Source organism: Equus przewalskii, chromosome 20 (assembly GCF_037783145.1).
Source record: "Equus przewalskii isolate Varuska chromosome 20, EquPr2, whole genome shotgun sequence".
Lineage (NCBI taxonomy): Eukaryota > Metazoa > Chordata > Mammalia > Perissodactyla > Equidae > Equus > Equus przewalskii.
Genome location: NC_091850.1, coordinates 44415598 through 44438327, shown reverse-complemented (window position 1 = coordinate 44438327; position 22730 = coordinate 44415598). Strand labels below are relative to the sequence as shown.

General features: G+C 39.1%; 1 protein-coding gene and 1 long non-coding RNA gene across 2 annotated transcripts in view; one reads left to right on the top strand and one right to left on the bottom strand.

The window, feature by feature from the left end:
- FBXL7 (F-box and leucine rich repeat protein 7) overlaps positions 1–22730 on the top strand; it is a 382495-nt gene that overhangs the window by 279640 nt on the left and 80125 nt on the right. The window lies entirely within an intron of this gene.
- LOC139077953 (uncharacterized) overlaps positions 1544–22730 on the bottom strand; it is a 40031-nt gene continuing 18844 nt past the window's right edge. Inside the window, exon 2 of the long non-coding RNA XR_011530629.1 lies at positions 1544–19248. This is a non-coding gene — a long non-coding RNA (uncharacterized lncRNA). The remainder of the gene's footprint in view (positions 19249–22730) is intronic.

The window sequence follows — 22730 nt, the reverse complement described above, 5'->3', positions numbered from 1 at the left end:
CAATTAGAGCTTGATAAATTATGATATAAGAGAGATTTGTCCTAAGTGGCCAGTTCCCAGTGGTAAGTCCCTTCACCTGAGTTCCCCTCGTAAGTGAAAGCTTAGATGCTCCAAATGAGCAAGGACTTGTGTGTTTTTGTATTCTCTTGTGTCACCAGTGCTTAGATAGTCCCTGACACATAGTAGGGACTCAATTAGAATTTAATTACAGCACTACTTGTGAGTGTGGTTTGTTTTGTTTTGTTGACCACTGCCCTTCAGAACTCATGTAGGCAGCTCTTTAAAAGTCTGCATGCATTAACTATATCATTTTGCCTATCCTGGACTTCTGAAGACAACTGGCTATTATTTTCACCTAATAAACCATGCAAACCCCAGACATTTTCCTTAAGTGGAACTCACAAAAGGAATTGCTCTACCTTAATATTAAACCAGTCTCATGGATTTAACTATGCAGAACTATTTTCTTGCTAGTGGACAACCCATAGTTGTCATCATATGAAGTTGCTAAACTTAACAGAAATGTTGTGTATCAATGTCTCCATATCACAAATATCTGTATAATTACGTATTCTAAAGCATGATGGTGTATGCATATTTTTTGGATGGCTTATGCGGATGGTTATTTAAATGTTGAACTTCAGAATTGCCTGTGGTTCATCCTCATCCTTCAGAATTTTCAGACTACCCAGAGGTTGCCCTCTACTTACTTTATCAGACAATGATCATGGTGGTTAAGAGCTTGGGGTCTGGACTGGAATCCTAATTGCTTACCTTCTTTAAAATTCATTTTGTCCTAAAGAAAAAAGGAAAAGGAGGCCACTAATAGACTCAACGTCATAAGGCTGTTAGGTGGATTAAATTTGATGCGATATATAACGATTTTAGCACAGGGCCTAATACAGAATGAACACTCAGTAAATATTAGCCATCAATATTATTATCACTAGAGTCTCAAAGAACTAATAGTATTATTAAAATAATCATTTATGCATATAAATGCTTTATACTCCTAGAAACTTCAAATCATTTTAAAGAAAAAAATAGCTTTAAATATTTTGATGGAAAAGCAATAGCCAGTCTATCACAAAAAAGGACAGAGACTAGGATTATTCAATTAAACAACAAGTAGAATTGAGGCATTCAGCTGAAGTGGGAGGGTAAAAGATGAGAAAAGATGACTTGAAAATAACTTTTGTTTTCCATAAACGAGGAAATGTTACATGCCCATTTGAAACACAGTATCTAAGTGTTACTATATTTTTATCAGCCAAAGCTGCAAATCCTGACTTTTTCCCTAATGTCATCAATGACATGTGTCAGTCAAATGTGCAACACACATACGTGATTCAGGATCTCCAGAACTTCTTTGGAAACACAAGATATTTTGTTGGATAGTTTAGCAGATAGCACTCTAGTCCATTTTTGTGTAATATTTATTTTTTTATTTAAATACATATCAGTAAACAAATCAGACAATAATGATCCATTGTTTTCATGTATGCAAAAAATAATAGAGGTAAATATTTTAATTTGAAGTGTATTTCTTTTTTTTTTTTTTTTTTTAAAGATTTTATTTTTTCCTTTTTCTCCCCAAAGCCCCCTGGTACATAGTTGTGTATTCTTCGTTGTGGGTTCCTCTAGTTGTGGCATGTGGGACGCTGCCTCAGCGTGGTCTGACGAGCAGTGCCATGTCCGCGCCCAGGATTCGAACCAACGAAACACTGGGCCGCCTGCAGCGGAGCGCGCGAACTTAACCACTCGGCCACGGGGCCAGCCCCTTAATTTGAAGGGTATTTCTTATTGCTTAATGTTTTCTAGATCTCTCTCACCACAAATAAGGTGAATAAACATGTATCATTGAATAATACTCACAATGAACTTTATTAATGCTATAAAAAGAATAATACATGGACCACAGATTTGAACATATTAATGTGAATACCATGATGGCAGATTTTATTTGCATCATTAGTTTATCCATCTTGGATTTGTTCAGTGGATTTGTATAGTTCAGCTGCCACTATATTTTTCTTTTATATCACTTATCACAACTGAAATGAAATAATAAATTATAGCGATGTTTGTTCCATACCTCTCCCTCTCCTCCCAACCCTATAATCCAAGGGGCTGATCTATCTTGTTTATTTTGTAGTTCAGTTATTTAGCATAGTTTCTGGTACGTAGCAGGCATTTAACAAATGTCTCTTAAGTAAATGATCAAACAAAATATAGATATGGAAACATGACGTCTGCATTTTTACCCTCTCCATCCTTCCTAACAAAAGAAAACGCAAAATTGATCCTTAGGCAAAATAAAAGAAATTGCAGAAGTATCTCTAAATTTACAACTCACATACAAGAAATTATGATCTTCCCAGTTATTGGCCATACTGTTAGTAGCATTTGCTCATATGATGGGATGCAAAGATAAGATAAGCCAAGGGCTTTGTGCCTTCCACTGTACACTGTAATTATAGGGATATTTTTGCTGTAAGATAGTGATCTTTCCCAATAAGTCTTTAAGATGTGTGTATTAGTTTGCTCTGGTGACCATAACAAAATAACACAGACCTGGTACCTCGAACAAGAGAAATTTATTTTTTCATAGTTCTGGAGGAGGGAATTCCAAGATCAAGGTATCAGCAGAGTTGGTTTCTTCTGAAGCATCTCTGCTTGACTTGAGGCTTGTGAATGGCTACCTTCTCCTTGTGTCTTCACATGGTTTCCCCTATGTGTGTGTCTGTGTCATAACCTCCTCTTCTTAGAAGGACACCAGTCATATTGGATTAGGGGCCACTGTAAGAACTCATCTTAACTTAATCCTCTCTTTGAAGACTCTGTCTCTAAATTCAGTCATATTCTGAGACCCTGAGACTTCAACATATGGATTTGGGGGGGCCACAATTTATCCCATAACAATGTGGTCATGAAAATCTTCCATGACTAGATTGTTTTGAGAAATGCTTGGTGAGACCACATTTAACAGATCCCTTTAACATGCTACCCTGTACTAAGTATCTCCAAGAAAAAACTACAGGATGCTGGCTTTGCCAAGACAAAAAAAACCCTCCTCCACCCCACCCCAATAACATATACCTTCAACACTCCAGATCTCCCCTTGCCAAGTTGGAACACCCACTTGGCAAATTGCAGTGGTGGCGCAGCACTGTGCTGGCAGCCGTGCATTTGTGTGGCTCTATTGCAGAAGGCTGCTGATCTATCTTGACCCTAAGCAACCCCACTGAGAAGTCCAGTCTCTGATGAGCAGTAGTTTCCAACTCTGTAGCATCTCGAAAATATGTTCTTAATTTGACACAGGACTTTTCTTTGTACACTTAATAATTCTTCACTAAATTATGACTTTCCCTTTTTTTCACAATACCAACCAGTTGGTATCAATTTTTCCACTTATTTCCTCACTCCAGTTTGAAGTTATTGTTGGAATCTTTCTCTATAACATGTTTGCAGCTAATTATCTCATTGTTTGCAAAGAATGAAGAAAGGAAGAGATGCAATGAGATGCCTTTTGGAGGGAAGAAAACAGAAATGTACAACTCTGAATAGGGTTTCACTGCAGAATAGCTGTCCAACCTCCATGGAAACAGAATTCTTAAGGGACTTACTATACAGGGAGAGTTGCTAAGCTCTTTAAGACATTAGTGCCTTCGATAACGATGTTAGCAACTTTCTCTGAATGAGTGCATATTTACAGTGGGTCCTTAGCAGAGTAGGGGCCTTATGAATTAATCCCTATTTAATGAGAAATAGTTGAAGGTGATGAGAGTTGTGTGCTGCTGGTGGGAAAACTCTGCCTTGATAGATTATTTTTGGAGCATTAAAGTCTACTCAATCAAGACACTTGACTATTTAGGACAGGACAATTTTGTGAGACATTGAAATAAAATACAGGATTTATACTCAATTATTTTCATCACCTATAAAATGTCCTGTATTTGCTTTAAGGGTTTTAAATTTTCGCACTTTCTTGCTTTCATCAAATCTCAGTAGCCTGCACTAAATCAATTGGCTGGATATTGAGTTTTGGCTGAAGGGTGTTTTTTAGTAAGGTGACAGCCAATGGCTGCAATTGAGAAAATGTAATTTATTTTAGATTAATTTGTAATATATGTTTCATTTCAAACTGTCTTGAGAGAGCTATGAAAAGATGCTTATATGTGGAAAGTGCTGTTGGATTTTCACCAACGCAATGCAAATTTTCTGCCTCTATCTCAAGACTTAGATATAAAGCATAATTAAAACGTTTTTAAAGGTACTTGGAAATATTTGAATGTTCAAAAATAAATTATTGTAATAAAACCTATCATCATTTCTCTATACTTGATCTTATCATCTGATAGAAAGTACTCAGAAATTAACTGGTGGAAATATATTACCAAAATAACTTACTACCCTCTTAACTCATCTACTATTCTATTCTGTTCTTAGGTATACAAATAAAAAGTGTTTAATTCCTTAGGGGGGTTTTTTGGCTATAAATTTGAGAAAGCCATGAGTGTGTGAGAGTGAGTGGATATGGTGAAGTCCATCGGCAGAAGGATTTCTTTTCTTTTTGGATACTGGTGGCCCTTCTCATGCTGTGAGCATCCTGTGGCCTTTTGCACCTCTAAGTGACTTGCCTTCTCAAGTCCAGTGAAGGTGCAGTTAATTTATTTATTTAGTTAATCTTTCCTGGCCACATTTTCCTCGTCTGTGAAGGAATAGATGGAATTATTCAAGACCATGCCTCAGTGTGGTCTTCATGTTCTTCACTGTTTTGCATCAGCATCCATATCTAAATTTAAACAACAAAGCAAAAAATTCAGTTGTTCACACTATTGTGGCATAGATATCTGACATATTTTAGATGCCACCCTTAAACTCAAAGTTGTTTTAAAGACCTTGCATTGCAGCAACTTAAATTTTTCTTTTATTGTGAAGGCCACCAAGTTGATAATCTCTTCAAAACCTCATGTTGAGAAATTTATTTATTTTGTTGTTTTGTGTTATGATCATGTTGAGGATTGTCAGAAGAGAAAATGTAATTCCAGAATAAGTCAAAAAACAAAGTTTGAAAGAACAAATTCTCCTAATTTCTCAGTAGGTTGCTTTTGTTCCTTAGATCGAGGAGAAGTCTGTGGTCAGGTGAGATGTGATGGCGAGTTTGATCCCAAAAGACCCGTTATCAGGTCCCAGATTCTGCTGTAAACTTTGGGCAAGTCACTTACCCTGACCGCACCTGAGTTTCTCACCTATGAAATGGGCATTCAAGGAGTGCCTGAGGCTTTGCCAATGGTGCATGCACATGCCATAGGGAGCAGACAGATATCCTTTCAGAAGACAAAGGATGTGATAGAGACCTTCTTTCCTACAAGCATGACTTTTGCTAACTTATAAAAAAAAAAAATTTTCATTATTGTCTGGATCACAATCTCTGACCAGCTGGTAAAGTTTTCTAGCTTAGTAATGGATAAGGCAAGTTTAGGATTAGCATATGAGAATGAGGATTAAATAAGTGAGATAATGTAGAGACTGGACTTTAGAGATTGGGTACCAGCAGCTTCAACTTGGAAATAAAGGCAGAAGGAGGCGTGTTTCTCTGTGATCCAGCTTCAAGAGTTTTTACTTCCTTTATAGCAATTCCATACAACGTAGAATCAACTAGAACTCAGGAGCCATAGAGAGGGACTGTGTGATAATAGGGGGTGCCATGGCAGGCGTTCTGTCATTCTTCATCTCCAATACATTTAATCTATATAATGTGTATATATGTATACATAAATAGGTATATGTGTATATACATATATATGTGTGTGTACATATATATACACAATATACATACATATATACATGTATACACATCCATATATATTGCTAGTATCATATATTAATATAGCAAATAGATGTGTATAGTCTTTATGGAGAGAGAAAATCTGACAAAGCACCACCTGTACTAGGAGAGATTCCAAGATCATGTTCAAATGAGAACTTAAAAATCGAAAGACAGTAGACATGCCGTGGCTTTTGCTTCCAGTTTTTCAAACTAGTGAAAAAGGAAGGACCCCTTTAAATTTATTTTTTCATAGCTAGACATTGAACTAGAGAGAAAAACGTTGTGTTATTCCTTCTTATCCAGTATATCTTACAGGAGAACCCCATTTCTAAGTTTTTCAGTAAATGCTTATTAATTTACATTTATTACAAATTGTAAGTACCAAGGTGGCTAAATTAATCCTTTCTTTTAAAAAAATCACTAAATAATAGGGTAAAAAAGTAATTTTACAAAACTTTAAGTTTTAAATGATATAGAAAAAATAGTAACCTAATTTATGATTAAAAAATTTTTTTTATTCTTTAGCTTTCTGTATCTAAATGTCAATTTACTACTGGTCATTAAATAAGCATATAAGTAATAATTATTACATAATAAAATTTGGTGAGACTTAAATCTTTATATTAAGGTGAATTTGAATGCTCCATCATTTCTTCTAATATGTATCATTTAAAATTTCCACGGGGTAAATTTTAAAAATGGAAACTGTGAAGAACATATTAGATATCCATTTACCTGTGCATCTGAAGTTAGCCATTTTCTTAAACCAAATGCATAATGATTTCCAAGGTGAAGAGCAGTTAACCCAGTGGCCTCCTAAGTATTAAATCCATTAAGCTCACCTCTGAACAGTGGCCAAGTCATTAGTGCATCTTCTCAAAGTGTTTATCACTCATGTACATAAGAAGTATACTGATTTATTGTAACTTCCTAAAGACAATCATAGAAAGCTAATTAGCTAAGGAAAGGAGGTGATGTGCATACAGGATTGGCAAACTTTTCTGCAAGTGGCCAAGAAGTAAATATCTTTGGCGTTGCAGGCCATAGCGTCTGCATCCTAACTGCTCAGTTCCGCCTTCTAGCCTGGAAGCTGTCAGAGACAAGACGTAAAGACGTGCCTGGGGCTGCATTTGGCCTGCAGACCTGAGTTTCCTCACAGGGGTCCCACATGATAGGAGAATAATTTTGATGTCTAATTACATTGTTGCAACTAAAAGCCTTATGACTCCGTAAAGTCCTGTAGCTGTATGAAAACTGAAAAAATGCAATCAGTCATCTGGATACCTTCAGCAAAGGCCAAACATCTGGATGTTTGGAAATCTAAAGTTTAAAAAACACCTATTACGTTATCATTATGATTATTACTAAGTTTTTGTGTACTTCATTCCAAAAGTGATCTCAACATGTTTAAAAAGCTGGAAACAAAGTAAAATTGTACCTTTTTCCTTTTCACTTTGAATCTGATATTTTAAAACAAAGGCCAATGGAGGGGAAAAATGTTTCTAGCAAAAGATAATATACATATACTTTTTTTTTTTTTTGAGGAAGATCAGCCCTGAGCTAACAGCCACTGTCAATCCTCCTCTTTTTGCTGAGGAAGACTGGCCCTGAGCTAACATCTGTGCCCATCTTCCTCTCCTTTATATGTGGGACGCCTGCCAGAGCATGGCTTGATGAGCTGTGTGTAGGTCCATGCCTAGGGTCTGAACTGGTGAAACCTGAGCCGCCAAAGTGTAGTGCGTGAACTTAACCACTGTGCCACTGGGTCGGCCCCAAAAGATAATATGTTTTTAATACCAGATACTCCCTTAAAACCGTCATAATTAAAGCCATAGTAGCACTGAGTTCGTTTGATATGAATCAGTTTTCAAATTAAAGAGTCTTTGTTAGTAGATCTAACCAGCCCCACCATCCACGTACTTCCCAACCTGACCCCTGTCTGAGTTCTAAGGCTGGAAAGAGGACCTTCAAAGAGAATAGCTATTTCAGAAAGAGGGATGATGCTGGGTCACCCCCTCCTGGTTTTTGTTGTGGCTGTTAATCTTGAATGATAGAATGAGGAAAATCTGTCCTGTAGCAAAACTCTTCCTGTGACTTCTCCTCCTTTTAAAATAGTATTGGAAGGCAGAGCTGAGCCCCATATTGAATTCTAGAATGAAAATAGACCAACTCTGTTTATTCAGAGTCTTACGAAAATAAATGTTAGGATTGTTTTGTATTCCTTGCAAATGCTAGAACACAAAGTCTTTGTTTGTGGAACAAACAAGCCTTTATCTCGAAAGCCTCTCACACTTAGTATTAAAGAAGCGACTTTATCATCATTTTGCAGTAAAGGAAAAATTGCTGACAGCACAGGTCTCTCTTTGGTGCCAGCCTGGTACCTTAGAAGGCAACATTCACTGAACTGCCCATGCTCTGTCCTGTCCTTGTCTGTCCCATGCTCACCTCCTCTCATGCGCCCTCATTGAGAGAGATATCTTTCTACCTGACGCAGCTCCTCCTGACACCTGATTCTGGATCCCATTCCTTCTTCTCTTCTCTGAGAGTGCTCCATTGGGTATCCTCTGCTGTCTTCTCTTGAACTTATCTTTTCCTTTTTTTTATTTAATCACAAAAGTTTAGTCAAGCCTCTCTCATCTTAAACTCTCTCTCTCCCCTTCCCTTCTTTGCTCCCTCCACTTTTCCTCCTACAGTTCAAGGGCTATTTTTCCTCCTTCTTACCTTCGGGGCTGAGCTCCATACAAGAAGGCTCCCCCAGATCTCAGTCCTCCTGGTCTCCTGGGGTTTCTTGTGGGTTTCCTCAACTGAAGTCTTTCTTCTCAGTCTTATGCTTTTATTTTTGAGGACTTGACCACACCCCAAGATCTAGTGGTAGTTCCAGATTTTTCCCCATCAGGAATATGAGGGATCAGAGAAGGGCACCTGGCTTCACACAGACCAGTGAAGATACACTGAATCCCAGAACTTGAATGGGGTCCAAAAAAAATCAGTACCTTTCCACTACTGTGATTCTCGACCCTGGCTGCATCTTAGAATCACCTAAGGAGATTTTAGAAAATATGGGTGCCTGCACAATACCCCCCCTGCCAAAATCCTGATGTAATTGGTCTGGAGTAGGAAGTGCTATAATAGAAGTGAGCTGCTGTCATATTGGAATTCCATCTTCCTGATGGCAAGGATACCTCTTATGCAGCTTTGCTTTCCCATCCACTGAATAGGGCCTGACACATGGTATATCCTCGGTAGATGGTTTCTAAGTTAGATAGCTTCATTGTGAATTAATTTCCAAAGGTAAGAAATCATTGGCAATTTCATTAATTAGAATCATAACTTTACTTATATTATCAACTAGATAGGTCTTTCTCTAAAATAGTTTTTTGGATTATTAGCATCAATCTTCCTGTTGTGAATATTTTTTCTAATTTCATAATTGTGTGTGAATTTACATCTCAAATAATTCCTAAGGGAGACCAATCTCAAACTGCCATACAATGACAGCTGTCAGGAAAGCATTGTACGGTGAGGAGAGCACTCATTCTAGAGTCCATTATACTGGACTCCAACTCTGCCACTTCCTGGCTGTGGGATGATGAACAATTTACTTAATCTCTCAGAACATCATTTTACTTAGCTATGAAAATTAATAGCCGAGCAACAGTGAATGCATATGGGATACTTGCTAGGTGTTGGCCGTTTTATCTTTGCTCTTGTCTGACCCTCACAACCCTATGAGGAAAGTAATATCATCGTCATCATCATCACCATCACCACCACCACCATCCCTGTTTTACACATTTGGGAACTGAGGATAAAGGACTTTCCACACTTTAAAGGATTAAAGAAATTCCAGAGCCCTCACTCACAACCACCAAAAAGTCAGGACTGACTTTTCTGAGATTTCAGGAGCATGAGCGGAAAGTGCCTGGGTAACCCCTTTCCCCTCGCCCTTACAGCACCTGGCTTAGCAATTTCTCCGTTACGAGGAACTGCAGAGCCCCAATTAACTTCGGTCTCGGGGATGGACATGAAGTTGAGACATTTTAGACCAAGCTCCCTTGTCTGCCTCACTCAGAATCATCCTGTGTGGGGTTTGAGGTGGACCAGCCTAACCCAAATGCTGTCCTTCAGAAAGCATGCTCAGTTGAGTGTGAGCCTGACAGTGAGGGTGGTAGGGCAGCTTTCTGATGAGCACGCCTAGATTGGCCTTTACTCCCTAGGAATTTATGTAAGCCCTGCTTTAAGAAGCCTGGATATTCCTCCATGCCAGATTTCAGTGGGGTTCATTTTTTTAATTATTGTACTTAGCAATATAACAGTTTTCCCATTGTTTCTACTTTGAAATAGCACTAACATTGGAGTTGATGTTCTCTTTTTTTCTTCACGGCTCTTGAGATTTGTATAGTAACATTAGACGACACTTACCTATTGCTTAGCATGTGCCATGCATTGTTCGAAACACTGTGGATATATATTAACTCACTTATTTCCCACAATAAGCCTGTTTTCCCCATTTTATAGCTGAGGAAACTGAGGCACGGGAGATGGAGCAGGGGTTCTCAGATGTTGGTGTGCATCAGAAGTCACCGAGACGACTTGTTAAAATAGATTTCTGGGCCCCGCTCCCAGAGTTTCTGACCCAGGAGGGCTGAGGTGGGGTCTGAGAACTTGCATTTCTAGCAAGTCCCCAGGGGATGGGGATGCTGATGCTGCTGTGCCAGGGGTCAGTTGAGAGCCACTGAGATGGGGTAAATTGCCCAGGACCACACAGCTAGTAAGTGGTAGAGGCTGGATTCGAACCCAGGCAAGCAAGCCTCAGAAGCCTTTGCATTACTTTGTGTAATAACTAGACAGGACTAATATGCCTTCACAAGAAGAATGCTTGTTTCCATATAAGCCAATTTCTACTGTTCCGCATGTAAATGTGCATGTCTACATGGGTGTCTGTGCACATGTGTGGATGGATATACATATGTATATAATAACCAGACACTCCACTGAGTCCAATTTTGTATCAACAGAGAATAACCATTAGCAAATTCTTTAATCATTCTTATACTTACTCGAACAGTTATAATCATTCGTTTGTTTTAATAACAGATCTCTGAGCTCATCACAGTCATTACAACCTGTTATTTGGAAATAACGGGCTTGTTTCAAAAGCATATGTAATCGCGCACTTATTTCCTAGAAGTAAATCAGACTCTATACAATTTGACATAATGACAAGTGTAATTAATGCATTAGAATTATAGATTCTTAGTCATCAACTCCAACGTCTCACCAGATACATAAATCTCGGAGGTCTGTGAATAAAGTGCAGGCAGCCATTGCCTGGAGACGTCCCAAGTGATCTGACTCAGTTGTGGTGGCTCCACTTGTTTCAAAGCTCTTTCCCATAGTTCTGCCAACCCTGTCCTCCTGTGAATGCCGCGTCCTAGGTCCGTGCTCTCCAGTGACACACAAGACTTTTCCACACTTCACGTGAGAATGTCTCAGGTGTACAAAGCCACCACCCCAAGGATTCTAGTCTCAAGCTACGCCTGCTCTCCATCTTCAGTGATGCCCCATACACCACAGCCCATCTTCCTGCCTCCTGCCCTGCCTGCCCTGGGCATGCTCTAACCTCACACTGTCCCCTCTCTCAAATACAGTGTCCCAAAGTGAAGAAAACGTTCCAGAGGTACCCAAGAAACAGAATTACAGCCCTCGATCTGGAAATGGATGCTGAGATTAAATGTAAACCATGTTCACTGGCAATTTCCCAAAAGCATTCTGAAAATGTTTTGTTCCCACCTGGTTGTGGCTCATTTTCTCAGATGAACGACTCAGGACTTCCTGGCCCTGGATGTGAGGCCAAGGTGTTCCTTTGTTTGTTTTGCTTGTGATTGTGGCGCCCTCTGCTGTTCTTCAGAGTTCTTAACGTTTGCATTTTCCAAGAAAAAGCTGTGTGTGATTCAAAGGAGAGTATAACATCTATTGATTGAAAACCATAAGAATTTTCTTCCTCATGGTAGACCAACACTGTAAGTCCCCTTTACCAGTGTTTCTTGGTCTAAATTACTCGGTCTCACAAGCTGGCTGAAATTGGAAACACGGGATATTTTTTACATTAGATCTTTGGAATCGATCTAACTGAATAGTTTCAGGATCCTCTCAGTACTTTTTGAATCCTGTTATCTTGAATCATAAACCCTCGGAGCTGGGAGACACTTCTAAAATTACCAGTTCAGTCTTCTTACAGATGAGAAACCAAAATTCCGGGAAGTTGGAAGAGTTCCCAAGAGGCATAAGCGGTGTCAGAGCCAGCCTGCAAGTTTCAGATGGGAACCTAATTCATTGTGATATGTTTTTATTTTAGTAAATCAAATATATTAATTTTGGAACATGAGATATTATGAACTTTCTGGATTTTTTATATCCAGCCAAAATAAATAATAAACATTTAGTTAAAAACTTTGCAGTAATTTAATTATTTTGGCATTTATTTAATAAAATCCGTAAGCTATGAGGGATGCCTTAAAAGTCCAATTTTCGATGTTTATTTTCTTATGTTGTCTTGTTATGCTTGCTAATGAGGCTTCTGACAGAAGTAAATATATTAATAGAATTGTTGTATCCACTCTCTTTCGTATATGATTACTAGGAACCAAAGAAAGTTTGGAATTTGTTCATAAATGTTAATATTATCTGAATTGGATCCAGTAATATCATCTTTATTTGCTAAAAGCAATAAAATGAGGTCTCCATCCAATAAAACATCACATATGTTGCTGTAAAATACTGAATAGCTCTCACAACTCCTAACCAGGGTAACTCTGTAATTTATTTATTTAGAATTGTTTGAGATTTTCACTGGCTTCGAGCCACCAGAAGGAAGGAACACACGTGCATTTGAATGAAGTAGACCTATGAAATTCTATCAGAAGTAAAAATTATTCCAATTCTTATTGAAAAATATAAAGCTCTGGAAATTTTATCTTGAATGTTTCCTCATTTATGAGTTTGTATGGATTCAAGTCGGTGGGAGGTGTTATCGTCTTTTCTCTGGATACTATCCCAGGTCACTTGCAATTTTACTCCATCTATTACTCAAAAGATTTGAAATGCAAATAGGTCAAAGTAATTCCGTTTACCAACTTAAGTTATAGAAGTAGAATTCTGTAGAGGCAGAGGGGATCTTAGCAGTTGTTGACTTCAGTTCTCCCTTCTGAGAGATGGAGAAGAGGACAAACACAGTGGTTATGTGACTTGCTCAAGTAAGAAACAAAACCAAGAGCAAACTCAAGTTCCGTCGATTCCTGGGCGAGTACTCGCTGCATTCGGCTAAAGCACAGCATCTAAGCCTCCTCATGGAGCTTTAAATGAGCTTAAAATGGCAAGAAACATGCTATGGAAGCTCGAGGACACAGTCCACTTGTCTTCCCTAGTTAACAGGTGCCAGGCGTGGAGTAAGAGCAAAATTCAGTGTAGTGAAGCTAACGTTTTGTGATATTTTTGGTATGTCTGACCAACATCCGCATCAGTTCACTCTTTTGCAAAGTCATTTCCCACAAACTAACATAGTTGAAAACACTAGAGAGACTTCACATTTCAACATGTTTTAAAGACTTTTCATTTAATACTGAATGTCTAAAGTTGAGAAACTCTTAGAAAATGTACATGAGCTTTTAAGACTTTAGAGCTTTGAGAAAATGGTGGTTATGGGGTGTATTTTTTGGTCCTTTAAGTATGGGGTGAGGAAAAGTCACACCAACGTTTTCTGAGGTCTTCACTTTGCTCTGTTCAACATGTACCAAGACCTAATCTTGTGCCTAATCTATTTCAGCATCAGGAAAAATAATGTTAAGAGGCAGAGGGGTCGGCCTTGTTGCATAGTGGTTAAGTTCACACACTTTGCTTCCGTGGCCCGGGGTTCGCCAATTCAGATCCAGGGTGTGGACCTACACACTGCTCATCAAGCCATGCAATGGCAGTGTCCCACATACAAAATAGAGGAAGATTGGCATGGATGTTAGCTCAGGGCCAATCTTCCTCACCAAAAAAAGAAGAAGAAAAGCAGAGAGGCCTGAAATAACAGAGTATGACTGTGTTCCTTCTAATAGTCTCCTGACATTGCAAACAGCCAGGCATTCTCCTCTAAGCTGTCCCGACAGCTTCATTTCTTTACACTAGGAATGTACTCGAGGAATGGTGGATCCCATCCAGCTGCCTAATGATAATGAGAGTCAAGTTTCTCTCCATTTCATTCTGTCAACCTCACCTACAACAACCTTCCCAGCTTTCTACCCACTGAACACTTCCTCATCTTTAAGGTTTAGTTCAGCCACCTCTCCTCCATGAAGACTTTCTTGTAGTCCCCTAATCTTGAGATGGATAGCCTGGCTCTGTTCTGCCTTTATATAGCTACTGTGTATCTCTCTACCCTAACATTCGGTAACTTGCATTTAAATTATTTCTTTATGTGTGTTTCTCTTAGCTCTGACACAGAAGAGGTGCATAATAAATGGAATTGTGTCAAAACAGAAATCTTCATTTTGGTGATTTTTGTTGCTCATTTAAATAACTTATATCAAACAAATAGCAGCTCAGATCATTTGGCTATTAAGGAGCATGCATTGTAGCCAGTTTATCTTGGAAGGCTTACCTAGAATTTAATTGCTTAAAATTCAATATTCTGTGAGTGTTTTAATGGCTACAGTGGGCAATTGGTAACACCTGCTGTGGATATTTTCCAAATTAAAAGTATATAGCAATACTCCATGCCAAAAATTGTTAAGGACCTTGATTAAGCATTTGCTTTTTCCTTGTGATCAAGCAGTTCAGAAGTATTTTCTGTGAAAAACCCTGGCCCTGCCCACCTCCACAAGATGGGAACCCATCTAAGCCTGCAGTGTCCGGGTTTAGAATACTTAATTTCATAAGAGAATATTTACTTTATTTCTCTGTGCTTCCATTTTTACACCTGTAAAGTGGAGATAGTAACTACCTCATGGGGTTATTGCCAGAGTTAAAAACATGTTACATGCCTGGCATAGTGGGCGCTGTGTAGGTGTTGTTGCTGGCTGTCATTCATATGAGATTGAGTTAAGGTTGCCAGATTTAGCAAATACAAATGTGGGATACCCAGTTAAACTTTATTTTCAGGAAAAGAACACATAATTTGTTTATTATCAGTATGTCCCACACAATCTTCGGAACATACCATGCTAAGAAATCATTGGTTTCAGAAATTCAGATTTAACTGAGCATCCTGTATTTAATCTGGCAACCCCTGGATAAGTGAATGAATAACCTTAGTTGAAGTTTAGGAATATAGCTTTAAAGAGATGTTTTTATCAACTGAATAGAATGTATAAATCCCCTCCAGCAGGAACCTTCTCTAATTAATGGAACACCTTCTGAGATGGCTTCTTGACCTGTGGCACTGTAGGCTCAGGTAATGAGATAGGTGCCTGAAAATGAATTAGGAATTCTGGTTGAACCAAAGATTTAAAGTTCTGGGGGGTCCAGTGGGCTTTCAGTGCCAAGGTTTAGGTTTAGGGTTAGTCTCTCTTTGACCCACTATGATATGTTCGAAAAGCTGAAAAGAATTTGTAGTGGAAATTGTAGATAGAGTGATATCCAGGATATTGCTAGTCTGGATGTAATCGGTACCTAGTGTTTCACAAATCAATTGTCAGTTGATTAGGAAACAGCTTGGCTGGATCTGAGAAAGAGATTGGAGATGATGCAACAAAAGTCATGGGGAACCTGTTCACGGAAGGTTTTCTACCTTGCCTATACTTTTCAATTTCTGAGAAAATATCTGGCCTTTGAGTTGTTAGAATTTTTAATGAAATAGTAAAAGTGAAGTATGAGAAAAGATCAATGTTGCTAACATACCCTTAATTTGAATGATGATTCATGACCTTCCGAAGCCTGTACCACTGCCTGGATTATTAGGTTTTTAAATATAGCTTGTTTTATCTAGTTACATTAACCAGCTAATTAAGTAACAGTGAATTTTCATATCGTTATTTAATAGTGACCCTAAATTAACCCTTCAAACTTCAGAGTCATCTTAAGCCTTTCTTTTTACCCTTGTCATCTGTAGTAATTGCCTTTGGTTGGTTAAAGCCATTGGCTCATTGGTTACCATTTTCTTATTTGTTTATTTGCTTAGCCATTTATCCCTGAAAGCTTGTAACTGCAAAAAATACTAAATTTATAGACTTTAAAAAAGTTTTCTTACACTTTTGAAAAGCTTGCAGCTGCTTTCCAAACGTTTAAAATCCATGTTTCAACGTTGTCTCAAGAAATAAATGGTTAAAAATAAAACACAGAGGGGTTTTTTTTCCTTTTCAAATTTTTTTAATGTTGGGAGTCACCCAAGTAACATATGGTAATGATTTAGGATTCTGAATCATATACAGTTATTTTCATCTTAATAGCATTGGCTCTCTTTGCTTTAAAATTCACCAGTTGGCATATAAGCTTGCCAGTCCACGCTCAGTCTATATTTTCCTAGAAGTGCTCCTGAAAGTATGAATATGAATTGTTACTCTACAGTGGGACCATCACTTCGGAAAGTTGAACGTCAAGATTTGCTTTTGAAATATTATTGTTTTATTAGCAAAATGATAACACATGGCACTTGGATATTTCCCTTGTAAAGATCCTGATAGGTGATTGCCCTCAGGTTTTCCATCTTCTGTCAGTATGATACTATGATTTTGATAATTTAAAATAAAACTGAAATTGGAATCATTGACATCTTGGGACATACCCAGAAATACATGTTGGGTTGACAAGTGGACAAAGGTGCACTCATTTAGCACATTTCCTGGCCACTTCTCTTCCTGATTAAAACCCTCCCCTATAAAACTGTGTTTATCTTGACACCAGGAAGACTTACACTTTAGGGCCTCCACTTGTCTGGGTCCTTCCAAGGTCCTGGGAGAGATCTAGAAATGCATTCATGTAGGCTTAAGAAAAATTTGCAAAAGTAAGATATTTTACCACAATCGGGTAAGACTATATTCTCTCTTTCCTCTCCAGCTTTAAAGAGGACCCCCAAATTGTGCAAACCTCAGACCCCACTGAACTGGGGTCCACTCCTGCTCCCAAGATATATAGCTTATTGTACTAATTACACATTTTGGATTATAAGTGAGGTTGAGTATTTTTTTAACTATATTTATTAGTCACATGTTGGCTTTGGAGCCAGTTTTGGTCTCTGTCAACTTTGCCCTAAGGGGGAGAGGGATGGGGAGGGGGAGTGGGGATGTGAGGAGAGGCCCTGGGGCTCGATTCCCAGCCCTCCCCTGGAGCCCGCTATGGCCCCTCCCATGCTACATTCCCTCCCTCCTCTTCCCTCTTCCTTTATCCACCTAAAGCTCTCTTTCCTCCAATCTTTACACCTGGAGAGATTCAAACAGGACGTTCTCAGTCCTGGACTCTATCTCTTTCTCAGAAACTGAGGACAAAAGATGAAACACAATGGCAACCTTAGTATACATACCTTTAATAAAAATACTGGAATTACGGTGATAACCGGAATCAGTAATGAACTGCTGGTACTGTCATTGTGTCTGGGGTTGTGATCAGTCTTCTCAAACTGTCTACATCCCCAGCCCTTGCGTGATTGACTAACTGGGCACGGTGGAATTTGCCAGATGTTTTGTTGAAGATGCCAAGATGTGACAATGACCGGAGAAGGGATTTTATGAGGGAGGGAGAACCTGTGCAATTCCACATGCTCTCATCCTTACCTAGGATTCTCCAAAGTTCAGCACTACACTTTCTTTTTCTTTTTTTTTTGAGGAAGACTGGCCCTGAGCTAACATCCATGCCCATCTTCCTCTACTTTATATGTGGGACGCCTACCACAGTATGGCTTTTGCCAAGCGGTGCCGTGTCCGCACCCGGGATTTGAACCGGCGAACCCCGCCGAAGCGGAACATGCACACTTAACCCCTGTGCCACCAGGCCAGCCCCACCTAGCACTACACTTTCTATTACTGACATTGTGAGAGGCAGGTGGTAAAGTAGGAAGATTCTGGAGGCAGACTTCCTGCCTTTGAATCTAGGCTCTGCTGCTCCTTACTTGTTATGTCAGCAAACAGCATAATTGCTCTGTACCTCACTTTCCTCATCTGTACAATGAAGATATAAAGGGGTACCTCATAGGGCTGTTGTGAGGATTAAATAGGTGGATATAAAACACATAGCACATAGTTGACACTTGGGAAACACTTATCAAATATTGACAAATACTGTTGTTCTCCTTAGTGCAGGTTTTCTGCCACTATTACTCCTCTCTCTCTATTTATTTATTCTAGATTATTGGTTTCAATGTTATGTCTAAGCTTTTTATTATAGCCATACTCCACTCATTTTTTAAATTAAGCGGGCCCTACATAAAATAACATAAAAGGCATTAATAGGATTTCTTTTAAAAAGTATCTTTTTTATACAAATATCAAATCATTATGTTGTACACCTGAAACTAATATAATGTTATATGTCAACTATACCTCAATAAAAATAATAGTAAAATAAAATGAGAAAATCAAAAAAAGAAGTACAGTTGGAGCTGAACAAAGTACATAACACCGTACTCCTGGAAAAGGCAGAAGTCCCTCAAAACCTGGCCCCTCCTTCAGCTGTTCTTGAAGAACATGAAGATTTCCTTACATGGAAAGTAAATAAATTAGTAAACCACACGTCGTTATTCAGGCTTTGAACACAGCTGATTTTAGCCTGATTCCAGTTTTGGGATCTGAGAAATGGCACAGGATAGGAAGAAGGAAGACAACAGTTTCTTCCTTCCTTTCCTGGGGGTGAGGTGAGACCAAAGCAAAATTTCAAAATAGTCAGGTCTGCCTTCTGTACCAGACCATCTGCTTTCTCGTACTCGCTTCTTCTATCGGGGGCCCTTCAGGACATCATCTATGATTCAGAATTGCCAATCTGCTCACTCCCCAACATCAAAAGTGCCTCTCTGCTCACTGCAGTGAACCATTCTTAAAAAGAAAACACGCTGATTTAACTGAGGGCAGCACAATGACAAACTTCACCCTCCAAGCTGTGTTTGCTTTTTAAGGCAATGCTTATTTACACCAAAAAAAATTTTGGGGAGAAAATTTTAGAAATGACAAAGAATTGAAAGTCTTCAGTCATTCTGGGAAAGTACGTAGGAATAGAAGAGGGAAAGGGTGACAGGGACAATGCTGTCTGCCTGGGAGTCTGCTCCCGAAGTCTCTTCTTCTGACTCTGCACCTGTGGTCCTCTGAAGGCTCCAGGTTCACCGAGCACTCACTCACCTCCTGGGTCCCAACGTCAGCCTCCACGAGGGGGCATAGAGGGTGCACTTGCTTTGATCAGGTCTCCATGGACGGTATCCAGGGGAGGTGGCTCCCACGCATTGGCTCTGACTACAAACAAAAGGAAGAAGCTTGCAGCAGAGGCCCAGCCATGTGACTAGCTCCCGCCAAAGAGTTGTGAACAGAGCCGATTGCAGAGCTTACGGCCCAGACCTTTTAACTGCTAACTGAGGACCCTCCAGAGTTCTCTTTCTCTCTGCCACATCAACTAACAGTGTTCCAGGAAGCATCCTGGATCTCAGAGGGAGAATAACTGGCATAAAACCACTGGGTCACTCTCATGTAGCATGCGTAAGAAATAAATCTTTATTGTTTGAACCACTAAGATTCTGGGCTGTTTGTTACTGCAGCACAGCCTAGCTGATCCTGACTGATTTGCTGTTTATATTGCTTCAAGTGCCCCCTGCGGTCCCCACTTCTCTCTCCCAGCAATCTCTTCAAACTGTAAGATATCAAATGGATGCATACTCTGGTCAAAGTTCTTTCCAGTTGCATAAAATTCAAGGATAAAAGCATCTGAAGTCTCGGTCTTCAAGGAAATTTCTGTCTATGGAAGAGATAGACTTATACCCAAATAATGATAATATAGAGCAGAACGTTTCAGTACCAGCAATCAAAAGAGTTGTTGGGTATACTAAAACCTTTAAGATTCTTCTAACTTCAAGTGAAACAAAACGCGTTGAAAGTTTAAGGGAGATTGCATGTCAGGGAATAGCTGAACCCTTCTTGGAGATGGTGGGTTTTCAGGCTGAAAGCTGAAGAGGATGTAGACAGGAGGGGATGTGAGTCAGAACATTCTCAGCAGTAGGTATATGAGAAAAGGCAGGAAGGAAAAGGGACAGGGTGCATTATCATGTACAGATTCTGCACGTTTTGCATGACATGGTCTCATCTGATACTGCCAAGAGTGCTGTGGTATTATTGCTATTTTGGGAAAATCTAGAACAACAGGCAACCCCAGGACACACTGACCCTCTAGCAGGGAGCTGGCCCAGTGTTCCTCAAAGCACAATTCAAGAAACAATAGCCCCACAGGATGTCAGTGTAATTCCTGGGAAAGAGATATTTGTGTTTTATTGAATTTTCTATGGTCAAATACTCTAGAGAAATACTGAGACCTTCTCCTGTTCCACAGAGAACTCATAAGAGGCTAATGTGCGGGGTGAGTCTAGAAGTCTGTTTTTCAAATTGTTTTCTCTGGAACTTACTCTAGGAGACATTATTCTAATAACACCGGGCTGCTCTCATGGAGGGCAATGAGACTATTCCCCTTTTCAGAAAGTGATGTAACTTCTGGGGAGAGATTAGGGAACGAAGTGGCAGGATCTGGATGGGTAGGCTACGGGTGTTTTACAGAGACGTGTATAGCATCTTTTTATTAGGAAAGATGATGATGAACATTTATCTATATACATGGCAGCCTCATGTTATGGCTCATCTCCTTGTGAAGAGATGGTCCGTGGCCATTGCTCTGCCTGCCACCCTTCAGGCCCTCTCCTATCCTTTCCAACCTAATTCCTGGCCTTCAGAGTAAGAAGGCAGCTATCAGTCTTAACACACCCCTCCCTGCTCCAGAATTTATAGTATAAACTCTACGCTCTAAATACTCCAGGCTCTAGTTAATGGACACATCTTTTTTCCCCTGGAAAGGCCCAGGCCTTTCTGGTGAATCTAAATTATTCTGACTTTCAAGATTGTTGTCCCTGCTGTGAATTTCAAAAGCCTATTTTGAAGCTCTCCTTGTATTACTCTTCCCCTGAGGGCAGTTCATAGAGGAAGCTATCCATGCAGCCTAAATAGTGGAGAAAAGGATCATAGAAGCAAGTAACCTCAGAGAATAGCAACCTCATAATATCATAAAATATGATTTCGTTACATCTGTTTAAAGGTTGTTTTTACAAATCCTAGAACTGACACTTACTAGGGAATAAATCAAGCAAGAAAATCATTTCTTCCTTAGTAAATATCAGTTTGTTAAGCCTCAATGTGATGTTATGTATTCAAAAGTAATGGAGTTTTGAATAATCCTCAGAAGTATGATTAAAAAATCTTGATTCCATGTTGGGTCAAAAGACCTTTCTTAATACAGGGCATTCAGATTAACCATCGTGAGAACAGCTAGTTCAATTAAGGAAGTTTTTGCAAGTAGAGCAATGGAAGAGGTTACAGACCCTTGGATGACACACAACACTCAGTTTGTAGAAATTCCCTGTCCAAATGCAGAGGGGAACCAAGGCAGTAAGAGATCTAAGAAGCCTTCATCCACTACATCGGAACGATTGAGTCAAAAACTTAAAGGGAGTCCCTGGTGGGTTATCCATTCTGTTTTGCTGCGTTAGACCAGCTCCAGTATCTCCCCTCTGAATTTAATTTCAGCAAGCATGGACCAAGTCTCTTTCTCTAAAGTAATGGCCACACAAGGCAAGTCTGTCCAATCTTACCCTTGGCTCTGCTGCCAGCTATCTTGGGCCACGTTTTGTCATTTCTCACTATCATGCACAGAGAGTCATATTCAAGCTAAAGGAGGTTGTAACACTGAAAGTAGATTTGTTTAATCTTCCCATCCAGGTCAAAAATGTTGCCTTCCACCTACCACTTTCCCTTCTTTGCATTGTCTTCTCAGTGCTGCCTGAGAGGAAGTGCACAGACATTCTAAGATTTTCATGATGTTACTAACTACTTTGACAAAAATAATCATTTTCATTTGAAAGATATATTTTGGTAATACTCTTACCAGGGAAGATCTGGCTTCTACTCTTAGGAAACAAGGCATGCCCTCTTGCACCAGAAGTATCTGGGTGCCATTTTCGCCATCAAGGTAATTTTATAAATTATAAAATGGTAAACTGTAGAGCCATCTGTAAATAAAACTTCATGATCTTCATTGTACTTATTCTCTTTTCAGTTTCCAGGAAGGCACTAACTAGGAGTTAGGAAACGTTATTCAGAAAGCGGAAATAAGGCAAAGCAAGAGTAACTTCTCGTTTTGATGTCATATAGGAACATTATTTAACAGGTCCACCCAAGGACTGTATATTTGTTTAGGGAGTGTAACTTTGTTTGACTGGCTAAGTACTATTTCCTAAAAGCCTAGATTCTATGAAGTTACATGTTAACATGTAGATTTTTGTCCACAGAAGTCAAATGATTTGTCTGCAGAAAAGATAACTGCTCTGTAGGGCACTGCCCAGCTTTGCATCTGGTCAAGAAATCTTATTCTAAAATTATTTCTCCATTGCCTACATATTCTTCTCATTCTCTTTTGAATCCATCTTGCTAGTTCCCTCATTAAAGAGCTAAAGAAAATATTTACATTTGTTCATTCTATATTTATATAAAAGTCACGTTTTTATGTTGTTGAAAACTATACTTTGACACAGGTAGTTTATAGATTTTTTTTAATAGGATCTTTGTGTTCCATGAAAGACATACATAAAACAGATAAAAGTATTGCTGTCCTGAATCTAATGGACTGGAGGCAATCCAGATGACCTTATATGCACGTCTCACTGATTATAAATCCTTTGGCCTTA